At 48.4% G+C, this 26,513-nt stretch overlaps 1 pseudogene; it reads left to right on the top strand.

Annotated features, from left to right (window-relative positions):
* Positions 1-8,846: 8,846 nt before the first annotated feature.
* LOC144098125 (uncharacterized) lies at positions 8,847-26,120 on the top strand (annotated as a pseudogene).
* The last annotated feature ends 393 nt before the right edge of the window (positions 26,121-26,513 follow it).

Genomic DNA, 26,513 nt, shown 5'->3' on the forward strand with positions numbered 1-26,513 from the left:
CCGAATTAGTGTTGTGGGGGAAAGGAAAGTCCTGCTCTCACACAGTAAGTAGAGCTTCGATCGGCCATATCCGCTGGCATCGTGGCACCTGCCTGAGCTCGATCCGTACGTTTATATACAAAATGATACGAGTACTTCACTGTTGTCAAGAGCTTGTTGATGTGCCTGCATGAGAAACCGTGAACAGTGCGGGTTCATAAGTAATTATAACAATGGCGCGAGGAATTGTAGGCGAACGTCACAAAATGTAAACTGACATCCCAGTAGAGACGGTGGTCTTAAACATAAATCGACAGCATGTCCGTCACCGTGCGGGTGAGGCGCGCAGTAAGGCCATTCCTTTGGGAATCGTATAGGCCGTCGTGAACCACTTTAGAAAGAAACCAGCGTCCGAACGGAGATGTTCAGGGGCACCAGACTGAGGCTTACGTGCGAGAGCAGACGTTGTGCATTAGGTCAAAGGAAATCGTTCAGCCAGCGCGATGCCACAGTGTAAAACTTGGGGTGAGAGGCTGGACTTCAAAGTCGGAAGGTGGGTGCAGTTGCGGGCGACTCTCGGAGCGGTGTGCCGAAGGTTGACGTTACGCTGAAGCAGAACGTCTTTGATTGGGTGAGCGACGTCGGTACCATTAGAAACGCATACTTGGGTGGATAAACCGCAGCTTCGCGCGTCAGGCGAATGAGCTGAGCAGAACCTAATTTGGTCGGTTTGGTATGGGTGCTTTCAGAGCAGAGCGGCAGGTTCAAGCGAAGAAGTCCTGTGGAGGTATCTATAAGCGCCGCATGGGTCCTTAAAAAATCGCTGCCAAGAATCACATCGTGGGGACAGTGGTCGATGAGAGTGAACAGAACAGCTTTAGTACGACCAGCAGTGCAAACGCGCGCAATGCACATTCCAACTCTGGCTGCAGCACACCCGTCGGCCGCACAAATGGCTGAGGAAAAGGCGCATGTCACAACCTTCTTCAGTCGACTGGGAATGTAGGAGCTCAAGAAAGAAACTTGGGTGCCATTGCCAATCAGAGCGGTTACTGGTGCACCACATACGCAGATATCGAGAAGGTTGCGGCTAGGTTCAGGAGGGAATTTTCGGGCCGGGTCGTCAATGCAGCGTCACCTCCGGGAGCTGCATTGGTTAGTTTTCCGACTGAAAGACGGAGTAGGGTGAGTGGATGGGCGGTGAGGTTGAACGGGAGCGGCGGACCTGCGCGGGGTCGGAGTGTCGTAAGGCGTGCGGGAACTCAGCACGAGAAGTGATCTGGCGCGGCCCATATTCGGCACGACGATGGTAATATGGGTTAGGTCGCGATGACGAAAACTCAACAGCTGTTCTTGTAAACCAGCGCAACGGCTCGAAGCCAAACCGAAAGGGACAAAACACAGCGCTCCACGACAAAAAACAGGTTTACAAGAACAATGTTTGACCAACTCGCCCACCAGTTCATGTTGTCAACAGCTATTGTGGTTACGGCAAATGTGACCGGCACGCGAACGGGTAGGTTAAGCAGACTGGCCGGTCTTCCGAGGCGCACCAGTCCACAGGATTACGGTAGCGGTAGCGCGTCGCGATGGTAGGAGACGGTGCAGCAGAAAGCAACCATGGCGACCCGGAGGGCAGGACAGAATTGAGGCCCATATTATCGAACTCCTGAGAAACGATGGCCTATAGATCAGGGCAGTCGCGGCGTCGGCCGGCTGAGGGGCGAAGGCGACGGGCGTCATAGCCTCCAGTTCTATGCGTAAAATTGGCAGGATGGGACGGCTGCTGCAGTACTCCCACGTCCTCGAGCGTAGGGCATCGCCGCAGTGTTCGGAAGGTGGTCGAAAGGGGAGAAATACGGCGTGTTTAACTTGCTCAAACTGCCGACACATCTGGAGGACCGAGTGGACCGTTGGGCAGTAATACAAAACGAGAATGTCAAATTCGTCATTTTCGATCCCCTTTAAGATGTGGCCCACCTTATCGGTGTCTAACATGGCGCTGTCCACTTTACGGAACCGAGCTGGGAAGTCCTGAATGTAGGATAGACATGACTCGGTGGACGACTGTTCTCGAAAAGCAAGGTCTTTTTTAGCGCCGGGCTTGCGTCCAATGGGCTTGCCAGACAAGTTTCTGTTTCTGAAGCTTCTGTTTGCAGGTGTCCCAAGAGGTAAGGTCTTCCTCATCAGTCTTGAATCAGACGCGCACCGTGCTCACGAGGTATAAAATTGCGTAGCAGGGGGCGGCAGAAAGTTAGGTGGGTGGATGAGATTAAGAAGTTTGCAGGCATAGGGTGGGCGTAGCTGACAGCAGATAGGGTTAAATGCAGAGACATGGGAAAGGCCTTTGCCCTGCAGTGGGCGTAGTTACGCTGATGATGATGATAATAATGAGCAATCGGGAGGGTCGCGTCCCATCAGTGTGCGTACTGATGCACTCATAACATCGCGAGCCACTCTTCGACGTCGACGTCATCGCTGCCGCAAAAGGTGCCCGGGTCGCTAAGCTGCGCCACCACGACGGTAGGCGCTGGTGGTGCTGCGGTGGCCGGAGGTGTGTCGAACGGCATAGAGATGGATCGAAGCTCACGGCCGCTGCGGTGGTCCAGGGCCTACTCCTGCTGTAAAACCGAACGCCTACACTAAATATGGGAATTAACTCAGCGGGAGGCGAGGGAGGCCGCAGTCAGGCAGCACACAAAACCAGGTCACCCCCAGTATTAACTGCAACGTCCTCATCGACAGCCTCCAGACAGTACCACGTCCTCTTTGCATCGTGACTGCGTATACGGTAAGAATATGCATTCAAATATATGTATTTGCACATAGAATTCATGAAAAAGAGCAAGTCACGTGCATTGACCAGCAGGGATTAACCAAGTAAAAATGCAAAATGATAAGAAAATACTGGTAATGCCGTCTTGTTAATGTCGTGAGCTACGATGTTGCAATCACGCCTCAGAAGCCGAGTACGTATTTTACTTGTAAGCCGGAAGACTTACTAGCCGCACTACATGGAATGCCGGCGGCGTGCTGTAGTGTATTCGTGCACTCGCAGATGGTACAGAAAATCCCAGTGATGTGAGAGGAATAAGATGACGTCGTCAAGCAGCCATAAGGCGCGCACAGCAAGCCGACCATCGGCATTTCGGCAATCGTGCACGTGTTCGTTCATCCATAAATACCCCCACTTGTTGACCTCAATGTAGCGCCAGTTTTCGCTACTGCATACGCACCAAAATTGTGATCAGGCGTTTGTCATGCAGCTTTCGCTGTGATGTCAAGGGTTTCTCGTTACATATAGCTCGGATATGTTTGTGAAGCTCGACGCTAGCTTGCGACATGCATTTCAACCTAGAACATATGCACCTTGTATGCCTTTCCAGACTTAGGAGAGCAGAAAGTTGGGCTAGTTGGTTGATATGCATGCCGAAGAAGTTGGCGCGGAAAGAACAAGGACAAGGACAAGGAAAAAACAAGCACAAGAGGATCCGGATCGCGCTGGACCTGCTGCTCACCCTCGGCCCTCCGCCGCCCAGGAGTGCTCTGCTGTGCGACTCCCGTGCCGCCCTCAACCGCCTGCAATATAACGGCCGCGGTACCCCACTAGTGCGCGAAATTCGCTCGCGCATCGAGCGCCTCGCGCAGAGAGGATGCGCCGTGCGTGCTCAGTGGGTGCCCGGTCACTGCGGCATCGCCAGAAACGAAGAAGCTGACGACCTCGCGACCGCTACACACCAACTACCTGCCAGCGATCTGCCCCTTGCGCTGGAGCACGTGCGTGCGGCCATCCACTACCATCTCCAAAAGCATCATCACGACCCACGCATCGCAGGAGGTGAGCGCATCGACAGTGTCACCGGCTGTCGCGCACTTACACGGCCACAACGTGTAATGATCCTCCGCGCGCGCATTGGCTGCGTGTGGCCCGGGGAACGACGGGAGCGTCAGGGAAACGCGGCGAGTGATGTGTGTGATGAATGCGGTGCAGTGGAAACACTAGAACACCTGCTCCTTCGCTGTGCCGCGTTCGCCGATGCTCGTCGCGATATGCTCGCGGCCTATAGGGCGCAGGGCGTACTACGACTCCATCAAGACGCTATTGTGGCCGCAGGGCAGTGCGTGCACTCGTGAGCGTACTTTGGTGAGCCTCTGTGCATTCCTCGAACACACCGGCTTGACGACCCGTCTGTTCTCCGTCAGGTAGTTACACGCAGTGACCGAACGCTCCGCGAGTTCTACCTTGAATGATTAATAACCGGACGCCCCACTCCAGTTGTAGCCAACACAGGGCTGTGCGCGTGTGTTTTAATTCCTCTAAAGTGAACTAATCACGCGCACAACCTGGACACATTTCTTATTGTGTAAATAGTTTGTACCTATTACTTCTCCCTCTATCCTCTCTTCATGTCCCCTCACCTCTTCCATTTCATTTCTGCATTCTGCCTGTTATCCTTTATTCCCGCTGCCCCAGCTCAGGTGCTTCAGTATCGATGGTATATGTCGGGGCTAGCAAAAATCTTTTCCTTCCTTTTTACTATTATTTTAATAAAGTAACCACTACCACCATTAAGGACAAGGCTCGTCTTTGTCTTGCTTGTCTTCGTTTTTTCCGCGCCAACTTCTAAATTGTACTTTCCAGACTCCAGACTCTTTACCTCTTCCCTTAAGGCATGGTTGAGGTGTCCACCGAGGTGTGAGGTGGTTACTGCGCATTTGTTCTCCCCAAAGACCAAATTTTGTATTAGAATTATCACGCAGTCGTTCGTCGTACACCGTTGCGGGTATACACGGTTGGCTTCCGTCAAGTATATGCCATAACGAGCCCCTCTTTTCCCTTTCCTTGTATCCCCGTTGCGGGTAATAATAATAATAATAATAATTGGTTTTGGGGGAAAGGAAATGGCGCAGTATCTGTCTCATAATTGGTTTTTTGGGGAAAGGAAATGGCGCAGTATCTGTCTCATATATCGTTGGACACCTGAACCGCGCCGTAAGGGAAGGGATATAGGAGAGAGTGAAAGAAGAAAGGAAGAATAGGTGCCGTAGTGGAGGGCTCCGGAATAATTTCGACCACCTGGGGATCTTTAACGTGCACTGACATCGCACAGCACACGGGCGCCTTAGCGTTTTTCCTCCATAAAAACGCAGCCGCCGCGGTCGGGTTCGAACCCGGGAACTCCGGATCAGTAGTCGAGCGCCCTAACCACTGAGCCACCGCGGCGGGGCCTGTGCCACATGGTGAAGCCATTTTCTGGATGTAACATTAAACACAAAATGACAATTCATCATCAATTTTAACTTCACAAAGAAACCGTCACTGAATTTTCTATACATTTACAGAAATTCTGAAAAATGCGATGTTCCAAAATGCCAGGCATGCTTCTACTCTTTAGACAGTTGTGTGAGTGTTTTCGGAAGGGAAGGTAGGTGAACGCAAGTGTGTGAATGCGTGTTCGTGCACGTGTTTCGTACTTTATGGGTCTTCAGTCTTTTTTCTTTTAGTTGGGTCCATCGTCAAGAACAGGTGTTTTCTGGCATGCATGCGAGCCGCAACAAGGGTTATCGAGAGCACCTGTACATTTTATTTATTTGCAACATAACTTTAGGGGCTCTGCGGTTTTTTCTAAAGAACAGGGGGGCAGCATGGGGGACAATTGGAACAAAAACTAACTAGTAACGGGACACTTCACGTTACCGAAAAATGTTGACGTAAGTACATTACTCCTTACAGTTTCGAAATAGTAAAGAATACGTTACGAATTAAGTTATCGAAAAAGTAACACGTTACCGGTAACACATTACATGTAACGCGTTACCGCCAACGCTGCTTATAGGGCACGCCTTTTTCTTTTGATTTGCCAGCAGCGTACAAACTGGTGATAGTCTACACGGGGCTAAAAAGGCAAGATTAACATTTTTCCTTTTCGCGCCCTTCTTTAAGTTATGAGACAGCTTGTGTAGATACGGGATTACGGCCAGGGGAGGCCGTTTTGCCTGCTCTCTTGCCTGCGTCTTTGCTTTGCGATTTTAACTTCTGGAGAAGGATCTGAAACGCTACGCACCGATGCTGGTGAACCCGCCGCGGTGGCTCAGTGGTTAGGGCGCTCGACTACTGATCCGGAGTTTCCGGGTTCGAACCCGACCGCGGCGGCTGCGTTTTTATGGAGGAAAAACGCTAAGGCGCCCGTGTGCTGTGCGATGTCAGTGCACGTTAAAGATCCCCAGGTGGTCGAAATTATTCCGGAGCACTCCACTACGGCACCTCTCTCTTCCTTTCTTCTTTCACTCCCTCCTTTATCCCTTCCCTTACGGCGCGGTTCAGGTGTCCAACGATATATATGAGACAGACACTGTGCCATTTCCTTCCCCAAAAACCAATTATTATTATTATTATTATGCTGGTGAGTATCCAGCAAGTAGCCAGCACTGTAAAGACGTTGGTCTTGTTTCTCCATTAACGCTGCTCTGCATCGCATGGGGACTGCTTTTCGTGAGCGCTGCCTGCATGGCGGATGAAACAATGCCTCGCTTAATCAATTTCGAGTGAGCGCTGTCATGCGGAAGAAGACCCTTCTCAGAGCGACAGCTATACGTCCATCAGAGGTGAGTTTGTTCAAAGTTAAACAACTCAGGCCCAAAAACTGTACACCCAAAAAAACGCTAAGGCGCCCGTGTGCTGTGCGATGTCAGTGCACGTTAAAGATCCCCAGGTGGTCGAAATTATTCTGGAGCCCTCCACTACGGCACCTCCTTCTTCCTTTCTTCTTTCACTCCCTCCCTTATTCCTTCCCTTACGGCGCAGTTCAGGTGTCCAACGATATATGAGACAGATACTGCGCCATTTCCTCTCCCCAAAAACCAATTATTATTATTAGTTTTAGTTTCACGTACGTAGAGGCTTCACGTCCGTAGAGCTCTTACGGGTGACCAGTGCGCATGCGCAGAACGCAAAGGGTAGGCGCGAGTCTCACGTACGTACGTGAGATTCGGATTTTTACGTTGCGGTCTTTGCGTTGCTTGCGTACGTAGCGTTGACAAACATGGCGGCGCCCTGCCCGCCGCTTCACAGCGGTAACAGCTTCTTCGCTAATCCCTCGACGCGATATCGTGTTCTAAACTGTTGTATTCGCCTTCTATTTGCGCATTCTTACCCTCGCATAAGGTTTCAAGCGACAAATGGCTTTTGTTTTTCAGACAGAAGGGCGATTTTTAAGCTATTAAGCCTGACGAAGTAGCGTTGGTCGTCGTCATAGCAACCGTCTCGCTATGGATGGCTTGGCTTAAAGACTTGTCTTGGATGATTTAGGCTACAACCAGTGTCTGTGTTTCTTAGTAGATGGCGCTGGGCGTAACGCGCGGTGTGCTTCGCGTACGTGTAACTAGAGAGTTTTAGTTTCACGTACGTAGAGGCTTCACGTCCGTAGAGCTCTTACGGGTGACCAGTGCGCATGCGCAGAACGCAAAGGGTATGCGCGAGTCTCACGTACGTACGTGAGATTCGGATTTTTACGTTGCGGTCTCTGCGTTGCTTGCGTACGTAGCGTTGACAAACATGGCGGCTACCTGCCCGCCCGCTTCACAGAGATAACAGCTTCGTCGTCAATCCCTCGAGGCGATATCGTGTTCTAAACTGTTGTATTCGCCTTCTATTTGCGCATTCTTACCCTCGCATAAGGTTTCAAGCGACAAATGGCTTTTGTTTTTCAGACAGAAGGGCGATTTTTCAGCTGCTAAGCCTGACGAAGTAGCGTTGGTCGTCGTCATAGCAACCGTCTCGCTATGGATGGCTTGGCTTAAAGACTTGTCTTGGATGATTTAGGCTACAACCAGCGCCTGTGTTTCTTAGTAGATGGCGCTAGGCGTAACGCGCGGCGTGTTTCGCGTACGTGTAACTATAAGGGTTTCAAACGACCTGCGTGCAGGCTACGTAGACTTCTCACGTTTGCGTACGTGAACCCTCTACGTGCGTGAAACTAAAACACTCTACTATAAGGGTTTCAAACGACCGGCGTGCAGGCTACGTAGACTTCTCACGTTTGCGTACGTGAACCCTCTACGTACGTGAAACTAAAACTCTCAGAGGTTCGTACGTAAAGTTATTTGAAAGGGGCGACAATCGCAGAAGTAACACTGTCTCCAGAACCAGGTGGGCAACTTTAGAGGACAATAAGAAAATCATACACATACCGGAAGACGTACTGGAAGCGTTGTGGTGATTCATTTGTGCCGGCGTGTCACAGGAGAGAATATAAACATTTTTTTTCACCTGCTCCAAAGCATACATTTCAAGAGACCAATAAATCCAGTAAAGGTAACAATTTTCTTATCGCTTTTTTATGCTTTGACTTATATTCGCGAGGACACATTGAGCCTCTTATATTCTCTTGTTCTCGTTACTCGTGTGCTGCCAAAGCCAGCCAGAGCGCATGCGTTTTTCTCGTAGTGTTCTGACTAGCGCGCGCTGCGGCGCACTTTGGTGCGCGTTCGATTTTCTCTGGCCGAGTGGATTTTGGCCTGGAAGCGTTTTGGACGCTTTGTGGCCAGCAGTCAAGAAAAATAAACAATGGTCACTCCCATCCATCATTGCCACGCGTTCGCTTGACGACGTGATTGCTGGCGCGCTGGACCATTACCCGCTGAACAGCTTTCAGGCCTGCACCCAGAATTTTGACGTCACATCCGGCAGGCTGACACTTGCAGAAGCCGCATCGCCAGCGACATGATATTAGTCCCTGCTGTTCTTTCTTTCACGCTCCCTGCGCCGCGCGGGCCGGTTGGTTGCAGCGGCGTGGCCGCGTTTGTCGTTTGTCGTCGTTGTTTTGCGGCAATTTTGTTTCCGTGTGCGGTGTGCAGTGGATACTAAAATGCCGAACAAGTGTTGTGTGCCGGGGTGCACCGGCAATTACAATACGGGCAGGAAGATACAAGTGTTTTCTTTCCCAAAAGACGACGACACTTTCAAGAAGTGGTTACGCGCCATTCCAAGGAAGGACTTTGTGCCCACTTCGTACACTAAGGCAAATAATGTTTATGGTACTGTTATGTGCTCCTGGTTGCTTTTACTTAATCAGCACGTTTATTGTGATACTTCCGAAGCCCACATAGATTGATTGCGGCCACACTTCTTTGCTGCAAACACGCTCATAGACAAAGGAGCTAGCATTAGGCTATTTTAATAAGTAGATCATGAGATGTTTACGAAACGTTTGTACGTTTTTGTAGGTTTGCGCCGATCATTTCGACGCTTCATGGATCGAGATGACGACATCGTACACTGATCCAAGAACAGGAAATGTTCTTACAGTTCTATTGCCAGTACCGCGGTTGCGCCGTGGATCGGTGCCTACCGTATTTCCCAACGACTCTTCGTACCTTTCAGCACCAGACAACAGCAAGAGAGAAGCACCTGATGCCAAGAGGAGCCGACTAGAAGCTTCCCAACTCGCCCATGCGGTGAAAGGATCATTGGCGTCATACGAAGCAGAGCAGGAGAGAGACCAATTTTCGTCACTCGAAGAACTAAAGGCGCGCCTGCAAGTGGCCTCAGTGTCAGTGCAGTGGACTGTGATTCATAAAGAAAAGTGTACGATGTTTTTGAACATCACCAACGATCGTGAACCTTGGTTGAAGGCGTCATTGACAGTGTTCGAAAACCGCCAAGTCTCAGCCTGCTGCCAAGGATCCGCGATCAAGAATCTTGGTAGCGCTGTTGTACCAGACTCGGTTTGCAAAGTGAGCTCCTTGTTGGAAATTTTGAACAACCTGTGCATGCTGTCTGACGAGTCTGGCGAGCGTTGTAGTTCTCTCCACTGTCGCTTGCAGTAAATTCCCTTCTGGACAAATTGGAAGCAAACATTAATGAAAACAAGAAAGGGGCTGTGAAATTTTTAAAGGAACACCTAACACGGCTCTCTGCAGAGCGTATTCAGTACAGCACACAGGTAGGTAATGGTATTTTCATGCATTCGCCACACAATATCGCCACATGCCTAGAAGTATTTGAGAAAAACAAAAACACAAGCCTTGCCCCATCCGAGCACTATTGGGAAAGTGTGCTCATCGGTACAAATGTGCCCAGAAGTTGATTCTTGTGATGCAACTTTTCTTCAGTATGTTTCCCAAAGATTTACACATCTGCAGCCACATGAAAAGACAGCGACGTTGATGCTTGACGAAATTCATACCAAGCCTTGTTTGGATTATAAGGGAGCAGCATGTGTGGTGCTGCAGTGAATTCCAGCGAGGCAGCCACATCTGTACACGTGTTTATGATACAAAGTCTGCTGAGGTCATTCAAGGAGGTAGCACACACTCTTCCGGTAAAAACCATACAGGGCGACCAACTTCATGCCATACTGAAAAAGGTGGTCATACGCTTAGAAGAGATTGGGTACAGGGTCATAACCGTTGTTTGTGACAATAACTCTCTAAACAGAAAGGCAATGAAGATGTTTCTGCCAAAGTCAATGCTTCGTCATGTTTATCCACATCCGGCAGATCCAGATCGGCCATTATTTTATGTGGTAGATGTTGTATATCTTTTGAAGTGTATCAGAAACAATTGGCTGACTCAGAAAAATGCGGGGACTTGCTTTTTCTACCCACGCTTGGAGCTTTCAAACAATGATATTCGTCCTGAATGCAAAATGACTGCCTCATTTAAGGATTTGAGAGATTTACATAAAGAGGAGTCATCTCTACTGATAAAGTCTGGGTATGGCTTGACATCCAAGTCACTTAATCCGAGCAACTTGGAACGGCAAAATGTGAAGCTGGTACTGCAGGTTTTTAATCCGCACGTAGCCACAGCCCTGGCAGCTCGCAATGGTGAAGCTGATTTTCAACATGCGGCAGCAACAGCAGCTTTCATCAAAATCATTCTTCGCTGGTGGAGTATTGTCAACGTAAAAACGCCAAATAAAGGCTTCCATCATCGTACTGTTTGCGAAGAACCCATATCTTGCAGTACAGAAGACCCAAAAGTAGCTTTTCTGAATGGTTTCATTATCTGGCTTGATGTCTGGGAATTTTATGGGCATGACTCTGGGGTCCTTACCCAGGACACATTGAGTGCCCTAAGGCTATCTGCTCAATCCTTACTGGCATTGGCAAAGTACTGCATAAGTGAACTTCATTTTAAGTACGTCCTACTAGGGAAAGTTCAAACGGATCCTCTCGAGAGTCGTTTTAGACAGTACCGGCAAATGGCTGGTGGGCAGCAACACGTATCTGTTCGACAGCTTTGTGAGACAGAGGGCAGGAGTCGCCTTCAAAATGCCCTGCCAAAGATGAGCACTGATGACTTTAGAAACATCGAAGAGACAGTGTCAGAGTTGTGGGAACCTCCTTTAGTGTTCAAGTTGTAGACGCTGACCTTGATGCACTCAGAGAACGAATGCCAGTTATTGGTTATGTTGGCGGGTATTGTGCGCATGTTACAATGAAAGTTTTAAAGTGTGAAAGTTGCCGAGGACACTTGGTTGTTACTGGAAGTGAGACGGAAATGGAAGTAGACACCCATTCCTTAATTGCACAACAGGACTCAAGTTTCCCTCTGCCCTTGTGATTACAATAGTCATGTACACGGAGGTTGTAGTTACAAAGCTTGTGACACAAAGTGCTTGCCCACTTTGGCAAAGTACTGCATAAGTGAACTTCATTTAAGTACGTCCTACTAGGGAAAGCTCAAACGGATCCTCTCAAGAGTCGTTTTGGGCAGTACCGGCAAATGGCTGGTGGGCAGCAACACATATCTGTTCGACAGGTTTGTGAGACAGAGGCCAGGAGTCGCCTTCAAAATGCCCTGCCAAAGATGAACACTGATGACTTTAGAAACATCGAAGAGACAAACAGTGTCCGAGTTGTGGGAACCTCCTTTAGTGTTCAAGTTGTAGACGCTGACCTTGATGCACTCAAAGAACGAATGCCAGTTATCGGTTATGTTGGCGGGTATTGTGCGCATGCTACAATGAAAGTTTTAAAGTGTGAAAGTTGCCGAGGACACTTGGTTGTTACTGGAAGTGAGACGGAAATGGAAGTAGACACCCATTCCTTACTTAATCGCACAACTGGACTCAAGTTTCCCTCTGCCCTTGTGATTACAATAGTCATGTACACGGAGGTTGTAGTTACAAAGTTTGTGACACAAAGTGCTTGCACACTTTGGCAAAGTACTGCATAAGTGAACTTCATTTAAGTACGTCCTACTAGGGAAAGCTCAAACGGATCCTCTCAAGAGTCGTTTTGGGCAGTACCGGCAAATGGCTGGTGGGCATCAACACATATCTGCTCGACAGGTTTGTGAGACAGAGGCCAGGAGTCGCCTTCAAAATGCCCTGCCAAAGATGAACACTGATGACTTTAGAAACATCGAAGAGACAAACAGTGTCCGAGTTGTGGGAACCCCCTTTAGTGTTCAAGTTGTAGACGCTGACCTTGATGCACTCAAAGAACGAATGCCAGTTATTGGTTATGTTGGCGGGTATTGTGCGCATGCTACAATGAAAGTTTTAAAGTGTGAAAGTTGCCGAGGACACTTGGTTGTTACTGGAAGTGAGACGGAAATGGAAGTAGACACCCATTCCTTAATCGCACAACTGGACTCAAGTTTCCCTCTGTCCTTGTGATTACAATAGTCATGTACACGGAGGTTGTAGTTACAAAGCTTGTGACACAAAGTGCTTGCACACTTTGGAAAAGTACTGCATAAGTGAACTTCATTTAAGTACGTCCTACTAGGGAAAGCTCAAACGGATCCTCTCAAGAGTCGTTTTGGGCAGTACCGGCAAATGGCTGGTGGGCAGCAACACATATTTGTTCGATAGCTTTGTGAGACACAGGGCAGGAGCCGCCTTCAAAATTCCCTGCCAAAGATGAGCACTGATGACTTTAGAAACATCGAAGAGACAAACAGTGTCAGAGATGTGGGGACCTCCTTTAGTGTTCAAGTTGTAGACGCTGACCTTGATGCACTCAGAGAATGAATGCCAGTTATTGGTTATGTTGGCGGGTATTGTGCGCATGCTACAATGAAAGTTTTAAAATGTGAAAGTTGCCGAGGACACTTGGTTGTTACTGGAAGTGAGACGGCAATGGAAGAAGGCGCCCATTCCTTAATCGTACAACTGGACTCAAGTTTCCCTCTACCCTTGTGATTGAAATAGTCATGCGCACGGAGCTTGTAGTTACAAAGCTTGTGACACAAAATGCTTGCACACAATTTCTCCATGGGCCCAACCAAAGGAATGCCGTTCGGCAACTGGCGCTCAACTCTCTACCGAGGCTGGAGGACATAGATGCTACTACCGCCCCATATCGCTATTAAGTGTTTTTGCGAAAATTTTGGAATGCCTTATACATAAACGACTTGCTGCATATGCAACTGATTTTCATTTAATCTCTCCCAAACAGTTTGGCTTTTGCAAAAATAAGTCGACTGAAACAGCACTAATTCAGATTAAAGAGAAGATAATCGAGAATATCGAACAAAAGCTTTTTACAGTTGGTATCGTCCTCGACTTAAGGAAAGCGTTTGATTCCGTAAACCATCGCATACTAATCTAAAAACTAAATGCTTATGGAATTCGGGGACTTGCCAATAACTTAATTCAAAGCTACTTAAGTAATCGAAAACAGTTCGTTAAATTGGGTGATTACGTGTCCGAATTGAGAATTATAAATAAAGGTGTACCACAAGGGTAGAAACTTGGGCGAGTCGGTAACGGTGATCCATGGAAAGTGAGAGTAGCGCAAAACGGGACAAAGGGACAGAGAAAGACAGACACACCACAGGCGCTGTGTTGTGTCTGTCTTTCTCTGTCCCTTTGTCCCGTTTTGCGCTACTCTCACTTTCCATGGTGTACCACAAGGGTCAATCTTAGGTCCGCTTCTCTTTTTGTTCTATATTAATGATATTGAAAATATTCCTTTCACTCAAGACATACTCTTGTATGCTGATGATACAAATGCTTTTTTTTCCGGATCAAAATTGAAAGAAATAGAAGAAGCAGCAAACACTTTGCTATGTAACTTATCGAACTGGCTTATTAGCAATGATTTGCAGTTAAACATCAAGAAAACAAAATATATCCTATTCCGAGCAAGAAACACACCTATTGACTACGAGATTAATCTCACCTTCCACACTGAAAGTTTGCAGCAAACAAAAACCATTAAATTCCTCGGTGTCCACTTTGAAGAGTTTCTGAGCTGGAATGAACATGTAAATCATTTGAAATTAAAAATGTCGAAAGTAGTTGGAGCATTATGGAGGGTGAAGAACCTGATTCCAACTAGGTACAGATTAAATACATATTATGCAATCATCCAATCCCACTTAACTTACTGTCTTTTAATTTGGGGGAAAACAACTAGCGGTAACTTGCAAATGTTAACAATCATGCAAAAGAAAGCCATTAGGGCTCTGGAAAGCTTAAATTATAATGAGAGCACAAGGCCTGTTTTCAAGAGACATGAGATTTTATCTTGAACAGCTCTATTTATACAAACTTGCAGTCTGCATATACACCCAAAGGAAACAAAATTCTCACAGCTTTGATAATACATATCTCATGAAAAATGACAGTTTTTGCTTCAGGAAAATAAATTACATATTACCACGTTTACGAACAAATTATGGACTATAAAGTATGAATTATCTTATTCCCAACGCTTTAAACGAGAACGCGGTGTTAGCTGAAGCTATCAATTATCCTTCTATTAATACACTGAAAAGATTTTTGCGCGAAATTTTCATTGTGTGGTAGTAGTTGGTCTCACGGTTTTTTGTGAATTTCTATAATGTGTACTTTCTTTTAGAACGACTACTTTCTTTTCGAGTAACTATACTTGATTTATGTTCATCATACTTATTTTTTGTACATTATTGATTATAAGTGTCTCTCCTAATGGATTCTGTATTTTCTGATGGTTTCCGCACAAGGTTTTGCTAAAACGGTTTTTATTTTGTTTAAATATTGGCACGAGTGTTGTGCACAATTTCAAACATCATGTTAAATTGTTTTCGCTCAAAGTGCTTTGTTCGTTTTTCTTCGTTAGTTTATTATTTGTTTATTCGGAGTGCATCGCTACCAACTTTGTTATGGGGTCAGGGGACCCAGCCAGGTACAAGTTTTGTACCTTTTGTCCCCGGCCCTTAGTTTTCTGTACTGAGAACTAAAATGTTAATAAACTCAAACTCAAACTCATATGAAAATGGGCATGCCTACGAGCTCCTTGTCACACTTGTTGCAAACTGTGCAGCAAACATAATTCTTAACAATTTATGCAAACAAAGGAATGATCAACTTCATATATAAAAGAACAGAAGGCAAAAAACAGAAAAGCTCTTTGTTTCTAATCTGTAATTTTAAAGTATTTTGGCAAATAAGTGCAATGTTTTTTTTACTGAATTGTACCTGCTGTGATAGGTGAATGACTTATTTGTCACAACTTTTGTCTGTATGTCCTCTTGTGCAGTGTCTATTACTGTACTATAGTTGCATTGTCTATTATGTATTATTGTATTAGCGTCTATATTATTGTGCAATGCAGTATGTGCAGTGGATTTCTTGTGCATTCCTGTACCTGCAGCAGTCAAATAAGTGGTTCTTTGTGTCACCTATTTATTATAACCTAGTTCACAGTTTAGTCACAAGTGTGGTCAATGTACTGTGGTTTCTTTGCATGTCTTCGACTCTACAAAGTAATATGTTGTGTTTTATGCCATTGAAGGGCGGCCACCTACTCGGGAAAATGGATGAAATAATATTTTCTTCTAACCTACAGTTAAGGTGCGAGTATGGCTTTCGTTTTCTACCTCTTGGCATTGCCATGTGCTTTGTTCTGCTTCCTCTCACTCATCTGAAACTCGTATCGTGCCACAGGGCCTACTTTAATACACAGATTGGTATTCTAACTGTGTGTATCTCTTATCTGTGCAACAACTTGTTTCGGGTGTCAGTTGTTTAGAATTTTATAGCACGCAGTATAAAAGGGAACATCCGTCTACATTACAGCGCAATATCGTTTTCTGTCTGTCATGTATTTTGGCCGCGAACGATGTGTAGTCGTAAATATATGCAAATATGCATACAGACAGAGTCTGCTGAGATAAATAAATATGAATAATTCTGTCCGTAATCTTAATTATTTGCCTTTGCCCTGATAAATCGCGCGGCCCTGGCGGTCGACGAGCCTGTCTGTGGCATCAGTTCCCGCGAGGCGAGCGCGCGGCAATCGCTCGCGGCTCTCCGCCGACGCGCAGTGACGTCGTTGACGTCGCGTCACGTGACGCGCAGGCCTGAAAGCTGTTCAGGGGGTAATGGCTGGACCCGGTGGCCGCCAGACCATGTGACCATGATGCCGATTCCTCCCAGAGGCGAACTTGCTGGCAGCCAGCGGGCTGCCCGAGCGCGGTTAATCGAAGAGGCACTGTATAGGGCAGCTGTAGCGCTGTACTGTGCTCAAGAGGCTCTCCTTTTCAATGTAACCAGGCGAAGCGCTTACACGGCGAGCACCATGGCCACGAATCACGCACACGCAATATTACATATGCTTGCACGCATGCAAACGCCTACGGTTGCGCGCTTATAGACTGGTGCTGCCATCTTCCGGTTGCTTTTGAGACCTTTAGTGGTGGTGGCCCCTCGCGATTGGCGGTTAGATGAGGCGGGAGCCCTTTGGTTATTGGATCTCGGGGCTGCGCGAATGCAACGCAACTCTCGTATGGCGGCTAGTGTGGGGAGGTGCAACTTTGTTGCGAGCATTGGAGCGGCGGAGAGGAAACACCAATCAGGGCTGGCCTCGAGGGAAGCGCGCGTCCCCTTCGAGACCCGCCCCGATTGCTGTTTCCTCTCCGGCGCTGTCGGCCCGCAGCGAGGTGCCTCCGCGCCGAGGGGATGATGCTGGGATTTCGTTGTCTACGCCGTGCTTTTCTTGCTTCGCAGCGTCTAGAAGCGCCTCATCTGTGTGTCCTTAAGTACTTATGGAATCTCAGGGAATTCAATATATGTAAAGGACCTATCTTGAAATTAAGTCCCCTTACTGCATTATTGAATGTAGCTTAGTGCCCCGGTGCGCATGTTCGAAACAACACATGTAGCGTCATGAATGTCGAAAGCTCGCTCATGCCCGTTTATTACTTGCATTCTAATTTGGCCGTTAATAGCGTTACGAAGTACTGTAGGCAGCTCTTTATGTAATGCTTGTTTGATCTATTCGTGTCCTTTATCGAATGTCAGTTGCGAGACTGGTGTAACGAATTGGGAGTCTGAGAACAAGCTAAGGCTTCAAAAAGTACTGGACATGCCTGATCTTGACATTATTGCACAACCGATCTCCGTCATAAGTGTTGAATCACTTTGTGCACAGTTCAGTATAGCAGTGACCAATGCTGATGTAGCAAAAAAATCGTCGATGATTCCCGCTGTTACGTATGTTGCGGGATACTGTGCCCATGCAACACTGAAAAAGCTCATGTGTATGTCGTGCAAGGACAATCTCGTCCTGGATAACACCAGTTTGGACCATGATGACACACTGCTCATTTCTGGCATGACAAGAGGAGGATTAAAGTTTCCACGAGATGTCGTAGTGAACGCTGTACTTTATACAGAAATAGTCCTTGACAAGTTGAGGAGTGAGAAGTATCGTATGCATCCAAATTTCTGGCTCTTCCAATCAGAAGGAGGCCCTTGTTTCTCTTGTGTCAACCATTCTCCACGATTCTGGAAACCTTGATACGTGTGATTCTGGTCATTCGCCAGAAAAAGTCATGCACCATATTTTGAGTGCTGCTGCCAACACGCTGTTCAATAATCTGTGCAAAACGAAAAACAACACAACAGTGTCGAAGGGGCAGCGAAAAATGCAAACTCTAAAGAGTTGAGGATTGATGACTGTATCGTTTAATGGCAAGTGTTTCTGAGATAGCAGACCTTTCTTGCACACCTGATTACATTATAAAGATAGCTTTGTATTAAGGCATTTTATAATCTGTACATGTTCTTTTCATACTTAGCAACTGCAGCTATAGAACATTTCATAGAACTGTAGTGAGTGGTAACATGTGCACCAAATTTTTTTCCCTTCTGTATGATTTACACGTAAATGCAAATGGGTATGTTTGTTCCTGTTTCATACAGTATGGCACTGAACAAATTGTACTGGATTCTTGTGTGCGCATCTCACCAAATCACACAACTTGGTGACAGCTATATTCTTTGTGTATGTGTGTGTGAGTGTGAAGTGCTTAAATAAACTCTTTATTCACTGTATTCGTTGCAACTCTTTTTTTAGAAATCTTGCTGGTTTGTTGTGAAACATCCGTGCAACGTGAAGTAGTATAGAATAACATATGAAGGAAGCTGACAGTCAATGCAACCAAGGAAAGCATAGGGGAATGTTCGATTTTTACTGAAGTGGTTATGAGTGGGAAGTGAATAGTGTAATCATTTTATGGATGCAAGACAACTGACTAGGAAGAATTAAAAAAAAGTCCAAGGAGCTACAACTGGGGCTAGTTGGAAATGCATTCTTGAAGGGGATGATAAGCGCTGTCAAAATACGAGAAGGGACGAACAAACAGGACAAAGCGCTTTCTAGCAACTGTTTATTCTATGAAGAAACATGAATATATATACACATGTTAACGTCAAATCATGCGCAGAAGAGGGAAGACCGCACCGCACTGACAAGAGCGATATGAAGAAAGAAATAAAATAGAATAGAAACGAACAACACGTGCCCTTACAACAGCCGAAGATTACTTATCTTGAGGTAGTTTAATGCAGTTCTCCCTAAAAGCACCGAAGTGGAGCTGACGCATTGCTTATCTGGAGCAACATGCATAGCGAAGGCGTCGATTATTTCGCGTTCCCGCCTGTTCCTGAAGAATACATATTCTAATCAGAAACCGTTAAATACTAATATTACGCTGGCACAAAACACGCAGTATTTTGAGAAATGGGTGCCCGACGGGCAACCGGAAAAACCGCGTGGGGTGAAGCTGACTTCCAGGCCCATCTGCTGTGTGTGACGTCACGGACGCGTGCGGAGGCCTTGAGCTAGTCTAGGTGGTATTGGTTGGGGCCCCGCTTTTCCACAGCTGGTATGACGTCACACATAGGTTACGCTGAAGGTCAATGGTGGATTCTCCGGGACGACGGCCAAGAGCGGAAACCTCGAGCAGTATTGCTTTCGCAATAAAAACCACTTACTGCTACTACTACTACTACTACATCTTTAACGTTCAGTGGCATCGCACAGCCCACGGGCGCTTGGCGTTTCGCCTCCATCGAAACGCGGCCTCCGCGGTCCAGTTCGAACTCGCGTTCTCTGGATCAGTAGCCGAGCGCACTAACCACTGAACAACCTCGGCGGGTGAGATGCGATGCAAGCAGGACGGATTTAGACACAGAGGGAAGTGGCTGTATTTTCTGGGGGAAAAAAATTCCACTGGGACGCCATTTGCTTCAGGCAAAAAGCTTTAAATGCATTGTGAAAATAAATACCTTCCACAGCCTCCTATCCGGCGCTTCAGGCAAGAATTTCCCGATAAACCTCGCCTAGATAAGTAAGTTAGAACAGTAGTAGCGAAATTTCGTCGGGGCAAATAAATTACCTTTAGCAGGCTTTTTCTGAATTTATGGGATCTCGTACCGGGCACCGCACTATAGTGCTCTAGAATACAGGATTGTAGAGTACCCGCCGCGGTGGCTCAGTGGTTAGGGCGCTCGACTACTGATCCGGAGTTCCCGGGTTCGAACCCGACCGCGGCAGCTGCGTTTTTATGGAGGAAAAACGCTAAGGTGCCCGTGTGCTGTGCGATGTCAGCGCACGTTAAAGATCCCCAGGTGGTCGAAATTATTCCGGAGCCCTCCACTACGGAACCTATTATCCTTTCTTCTTTCACTCCCTCCTTTATCCCTTCCCTAACGGCGCGGTTCAGGTGTCCAACGATATATGAGACAGATACTGCGCCATTTCCTTTCCCCAAAAACCAATTATTATTATTATTAGAGCACTATAGCGTAACTCGCCAAAGAAAAAAGATAGTTTTTTGAGGAAAGGAAGTAATGCAGTAATTATCATGCGTCTAGGTGGACACCCGAGCAGCGCAAAAAGGGAAGGGAGGAAGGTCGGAGTGAAAGAAGAAAAAGTATTTTTTGGGGGAAAGGAAATGGCACAGTATGTGTCTCACATATCGGCCGCCACCATAAACCACGCCGTAAGGGAAGAGATAAAGGAGGGAGTGAAAGAATAAAGAGGTGCCGTAGTGGAGGGCTCCAGAATAATTTCGACCACCTGGGGATCTTTAACGTGAACTGACATCGTACAGCACGCGGGCGCCTTAGCGTTTCGCCTCCATCGAAACGCAGTCACCGCGGTATTTTTTAATTGGTTTTTGGGGAAAGGAAATGGCGCAGTATCTGTCTCATATATCGTTGGACACCTGAACCGCGCCGTAAGGGAAGGGATAAAGGAGGGAGTGAAAGAGGAAAGGAAGAATAGATGCCGTAGTGGAGGGTTCCGGAATAATTTCGACCACCTGGGGATCTTTAACGTGCACTGACATCGCACAGCACACGGGCGTCTTAGCGTTTTTCCTCCATAAAAACGCAGCCGCCGCGGTCGGGTTCGAATCTGGGAACTCCGGATCAGTAGTCGAGCGCTCCAACCACTCAGCCATAGCGGCGGGTAGAAAGAGGTCTCTCAAATTGAGAAATTGTAAATTGGTTTTTGGGGAAAGGAAATGGCGCAGTATCTCTCCTACTATCGGCGGACACCTGAACCGCGCCGTAAAAGGAGGGATAAATGAGGAACTGAGAGAATAAAAAATGGAAGAAGTGCCGTATATAGTAGTAGTAGTAGAGAACTTTACTGACAAGGAAGATAATAGAGTCTAGAAGAAGTACACAATGGGAGGTGTCTTCATTTCGAGACTCCGCTGGCCTTCGCCGCCGCTCTAGCCTGCGCAGCGAGTGTGTGCTGCTGGATGGAAGCAGCTCTTATCAGGGAAAAGGAAAGAAAAAAAAAATCTTCCACGGTGGTGGGGGGAAGGACCATGAAGAAGACATGCCAGCGAAACGGAGACATTGGCTCCGGCTTTTATGATCAATTTTGCAGTGTTAATTATTTGTTACTGCGGTATAACTATTACCATTGTATCCGTGAAGGTGCGGGTTATCAACCAGTACCGGTGGCTACCACAAGGTACGAAGTTTCGCCAATTTTCCGGGATATTCTGTGGAGGTCGGCGCCGTTCCTCTGAGCCTAAACAAAGAGCTTGGAACTGCCCATAGCGAGGCCTAACCTTGGCGTGGGAAGGCTATCGTCTCAGGCGGCGGCTTTACAAACCGAGATGGCGACGTCCATTGTTCTGGACCCGGCGATTTCCGGCGTTAGCCAGATGTGTGTTGAGGTACAAGGGGAAGAAATTTCTTCAGAGTAATTCAGCACCGGTGCAGACTGGTCGCACGTTGGCCGGCGTATAAAGACCTTGGCCGGCGAAGGGTTTGCCGCTCGCCAGTCAACTCCTACGACGAAGAACTTTGCCAGGAACGTGAAAGCTTCGATGACGAGGGCAGCAAGGATGCCGGACGCCCTACCACGAGAGGAGACCAAGGTGATAGTGCGGCCTCGGGGAGGCCTTAACATCGCGAGGACTCAGATTGCCACCGTGGCATCGGCCATCATGACGGCGGCGAACGTTTCAAGGGACGACGGGGCAGCGGATACTTTCTGCCCCAACTTACAACAAAACATTATGGTGGTGAGTACCCCCGATGATACACGTGCTTCACGTTACGCTGAGATAAAATCGATCTGCATTGGTGGCACAGAACACGTGGTTGGCGCATATCCAACCGCGCCATACGGCACCGTTAAAGGCGTTATTAGAGGTATCCCAATAGAGGACTCCCCGGCCACAATCGACCGGAACATTGTCACCTCGAGAAATCCCTTGGCACTTGGCGCGAAGAGTATTGGCAGCTCGACCACAGTCATCGTGGCTTTCAGGGGCCTGAAGGTCCCGAATTACGTGTGCTATGGTCCCGTTCTTACCAGGTGCAGCCTATATCGAAAACAATTCGAAGTATGTAAGAAGTGCGGACCGGTGGGTCACTGCTGCGATGTTTGTCCAAACCCCCACGTGAAAGCTTGCTTCGCTTGCGGGGCCGCTGACCCCAAAAAAGATCATAGATGCACCCCCACTTGCAAATTGTGCGGAGGGCAACATCTGACCGGTGCCAAGGTTTGTAAGAATAGGTACAAGACCCCATACGTAGTTAAAAAGAGGCAATGGGAGCGCAAGATGGCCGAACTACAAGCGCAGCAGCCACAACTAGCTTCTCTCAGAGCTGAGGAATTTCCATCGCTGAAGTCAAGACCTGTAACACCTGCCGGCCCAGCTGGTGGCCACGCGTCCGTCTCAAAGAGCAGGGTCAGCAAAAATAGACAGCGTAGCGTTAGCCGTAAGCGATCACAGTCACGTGACCGCGTGAGCTGGGCCGATGCAGCAAGGCACGATGCCAAGAAAGCACAGGGGGGTACCACCACCACCTCTAATAGCACCGCAACCTGTAAGACCGTTAGCACCATCAAGAACGCCGACGGCAACAACAACAAGTCGAGGGAAGACGAGGTGATGAGGACGTTGAAGGAAGCCAACGAGGCCCTCCAGCGCGAAAACAACGAGCTCGTGATGAAAGTGAGTAGGCACGAGGCCACTATTAGCAAGATGGCCAACGAGATCGCGACAATCAAGAGCCTTCTGACTACTCATTTCACCAGCAACGAAACACCCCAGTCAGTATTATGTGACATCACACCGGGTAATCACAGTGCTGTACCACCAACATCCGCCGAGAAGGAACCGGCACCCAAGAGACGGGCAATCGAGAACCCGAAGGAGCGGAAGCTTAATGACCGGGCGGACAACCTGAAAGATAAGGTTGACCACATCGAGGAACATCTCTACGGGCTCGACGATTATATTAAAACAACCTTCACCAAGATGATTAACGACAAGTTCGCCGCCATTGAGCTGACGTGTCAGCAGTTAACGAACGCAATACAGCAAATAACACAGCATCCCCTTGTAATGTGGTATGCATCGGCCCGGTCTTCGCACCACGGACATTCGCTTTTGTAGCGCTCGGGGAATAATAATTGGTTTTTGGTGGAATGGAAATGGCGCAGTATCTGTCTCATATATTGTTGGACACCTGAACCACGCCGTAAGGGAAGGGATAAGAGAGGGAGTGAAAGAAGAAAGGAGGAATTAGGTGCCGTAGTGGAGGGCTCCGGAATAATTTCGACCACCTGGGGATCTTTAACGTGCACTGACATCGCACAGCACACGGGCGCCTTAGCGTTTTTCCTCCATAAAAACGCAGCCGCCGCGGTCGGGTTCGAACCCGGGAACTCCGGATCAGTAGTCGAGCGCCCTAACCACTGAGCCACCGCGGCGGGTCGCTCGGGGAAGATGATCTTGCATTTGTAAAGATTGGGGAATGTATCGGTCTGGAGTTGCCTCCAGTCCCGGGTTTCCTGAGCGTTTAAGCTTTTTATGTGGAGGGGGAAAGTGCTGTCGTTGTGTGCTTGGAAAATGCAGCCGTGTGTTGTAGGTGACGGGAACTTCAGGGAGAAAGCTTGAGTCGGGGTTGGAGCCCGCTCGGTTGGTATGTCCTCGAGCTAGTGCGTCCGCGACCTCGTTGCCCTCTAATCCCGCGTGACCAGGCACCCACGTTATCTGATGTCTTTGGGAGGAATTGGCGCTCATAGAGTTGGTTACTGTGCCCAACAACTTTTTGGGTATTCCGCCTGCAAGTTGTAGCCGACAGGATGCTTGGGAGTGTGTCATGACGTGTACACCCTGGTTAAGGGCGTCGCCGTACTGGATCGCCAGCAGAATTGCTGCCACCTCTGCTTCCGTGATCGTCGTGTATTTCAAGGAGGCGCTGACAACCTCGTTGTGGGAGGAGTTCACCACAACTGCCGTCGCCCGCGTGACCTCACTGTGTGTTGCTGCGTTGGCATACACCGTGTGGGGGCTGCGTGCCGCCGTCCGCTTCAAGTAGCCCATTCTGGCTGAGCGTCAGCCTGACACGGCTCCGCTCGACATGTTTTTGCGAATCGGGGAGACGTATGCCCGCGAGCGATATGTTGTTGGGAGGTTGGTCGTGCTTTGTATTATCTGGACGTCTGCCGGGTAGCTAACCCGCTCCAGAGTTTGACTACCGGTGTCCGTGTGAAGGAGGCTTGCGCGTTGCGAGAGGAGAAAAGCCTCCTGGATCTCCTCGAATGAGTTGGAGAGGCCGAGGGCCTCTAGTTTGGCGTTTGAAATGCCGATAGGAATGCCCGGCGCAAGTTTGTACCCAGTACGTAACATGGCATTGACTTTGGTGAGATCTTGTCTAGTTAATTGCAGGTACGGTAGGCCGCAGGAAACGCGGCTCACCACAAGTGCTTGGACGAGGCATAGCGTGTCCTCCTCGCGCATGCCTGTCCGATTGCGTGCCACTCTTCTGATCATTTTGCGACTTGCTGTGTTGTGGTGGATAACAGCTTGATAGCGTAGGTGGCTTTTCGATTACTCTGGAGCCATAAGCCAAGTATGTGTATCTATCGGGTCTCCCGGACGGGGACGCTGTGTAGGAGGACCTGAATGTCTCCTGGAGACTTGTAGTTATGTCTTTCTATGCGGATGATCTCTGACTTTTCCGGAGCACAGCGTTGTCCGCACTGGGCGGCCGTGTCCTCAACGCAGGTGGCAGCTTGCTGAAGAATTTCTTTGGCCGCCAGAGAGCCTTTGGTAGTCCAGAGAGTTATGGCGTCGGCGTACAGTGTAAATCCGATGTTTCATAGTGCTTGAAGGTTTCGGGCCACGCCAACCATCGCGACGTTGAAAACGAGAAGGGAGGTGATCGAACCCTGAGGCGTGCCTTTGTGCGGTATGTCCTGTGGGTCCGAGCGTGTACCTCCTATGCCGATCGTAGCGGTTCTGTTGGATGGGAAATTTTAGACGTAATGAAAGACGCTTTCCCCACAATTTAGGTTGTTCAGTTCTGTGAGGATGGCATCGTGAGACACGTTGTCGAAGGCACGTTTGAGATCAAAGGCCTTCACAAGGTGCTCCCCTGCGCTTGGAACGTGCGCCAGTACCTCCACCTTGAGTAGAAGGAAGGCGTCTTGAGTGAATAGCCCGTATCGGAAGCCGATCATGGATGGAAGGAAGAGGTTGCTGTATTTTATGTAGTTCTGCAGACGAGTTTGGATCACCCTCTCGTATAGCTTGCCCAGACACGACGTGAGTGAGATGGGGCGGAGCGCCTGAAGTGTGGGCAGCTTCCCCGTCTCTGGGATGGCGACGATTTCGGAGTGTTTTCACTCTTGAGGGATTATATTCTTTTCCTAGAGCTCATCGTTAATGTACTGAGTTACATCCTGAATTCGGTCCTTGCCGAAGTTGCGTAATATAGCGTTGATGATTTTGTCCGCACCTGCCGCCAGGAGTCTCTAGTCAGGAGGACAGGAGTCTCTAGTCACACTGTTTCCCTCTCTTGTGGGAAAGGCAGGGTTAGTTAGGAGTTCCAGTCCTATCGTGTGCATAGCTCTCACTGCAGACTGACCTCTTGCCGTGTTATCACAATACCCCCACTCTCTGTGGGGCGCGTTGAAATCTCCTACGGTCACGTGCTGATTACACTGCGCTTTGTGAGAGGCAGCCAGTAGCAGATCTTTAAAGTCCCCTTTCCTAGGCTTGGGGGCTTGTAGACGTTAATGATAAAGGTGCTTGCTCGGCCGCACTTGTTGTCGCAACCTCGACCGTCAAGTGATCGGCGTCCGGTACTGGCAGGGCATGCTCGACCACAGTTATATCTTTTGCCATTAAAATAGCAACCGATGGCATCAGGGGCTGACTGATCGTGTAGTATCCCGCCAGCGTCGGGGCCTTATGGGCTCCCACTTCCTGCAGGCAGATAAGGTCTGGACAAATTGCAGTGGCGGCAATTAATTGTTTGAGGCGACCCGCTTTGCGCTTGTAACCCCTTCAATTCCACTGCCAAATTTCTATGTGTTCTGCATTTTGGCTGCTTTTAGGGTGCGTGGCCATCTTGGACGTATTGAAATGAGGTGCGACCCGCATCGCCGCTGACTGAGCTGGTGCGACTGCGTAACTGCGAGGGGCTCTGGCCGTGCTCGTCCGACGAGGCTCGTTTACGGTGTCGAGTTTGAAGTGCCTGAATGACAGTTGTGTGCTGATTGAGAAGAGCCTCGTGTCGCGCGAGTGTATGGTGAATACTTTATATTTTCTCCGTTAGTGTTTGGAGAAGTATGGACATTTTGCAGAGAGTTCAGTGTCGCGGATCATTTGGACGGTTACGGATTCTGCCGGTTTTGCGAGGGGTGGCTCTGCGTCTTTACGTGGGTGCGGGGGTGCTTGGTTCTGTTTTAGGACCTGTTCTAATGTCCCCGTTAGGGCCTTAATTTTCGTGTTTTCGTCGGCTACATGGCGCTCTGGGACG

Source organism: Amblyomma americanum, chromosome 7 (assembly GCF_052857255.1).
Source record: "Amblyomma americanum isolate KBUSLIRL-KWMA chromosome 7, ASM5285725v1, whole genome shotgun sequence".
NCBI lineage: Eukaryota > Metazoa > Arthropoda > Arachnida > Ixodida > Ixodidae > Amblyomma > Amblyomma americanum.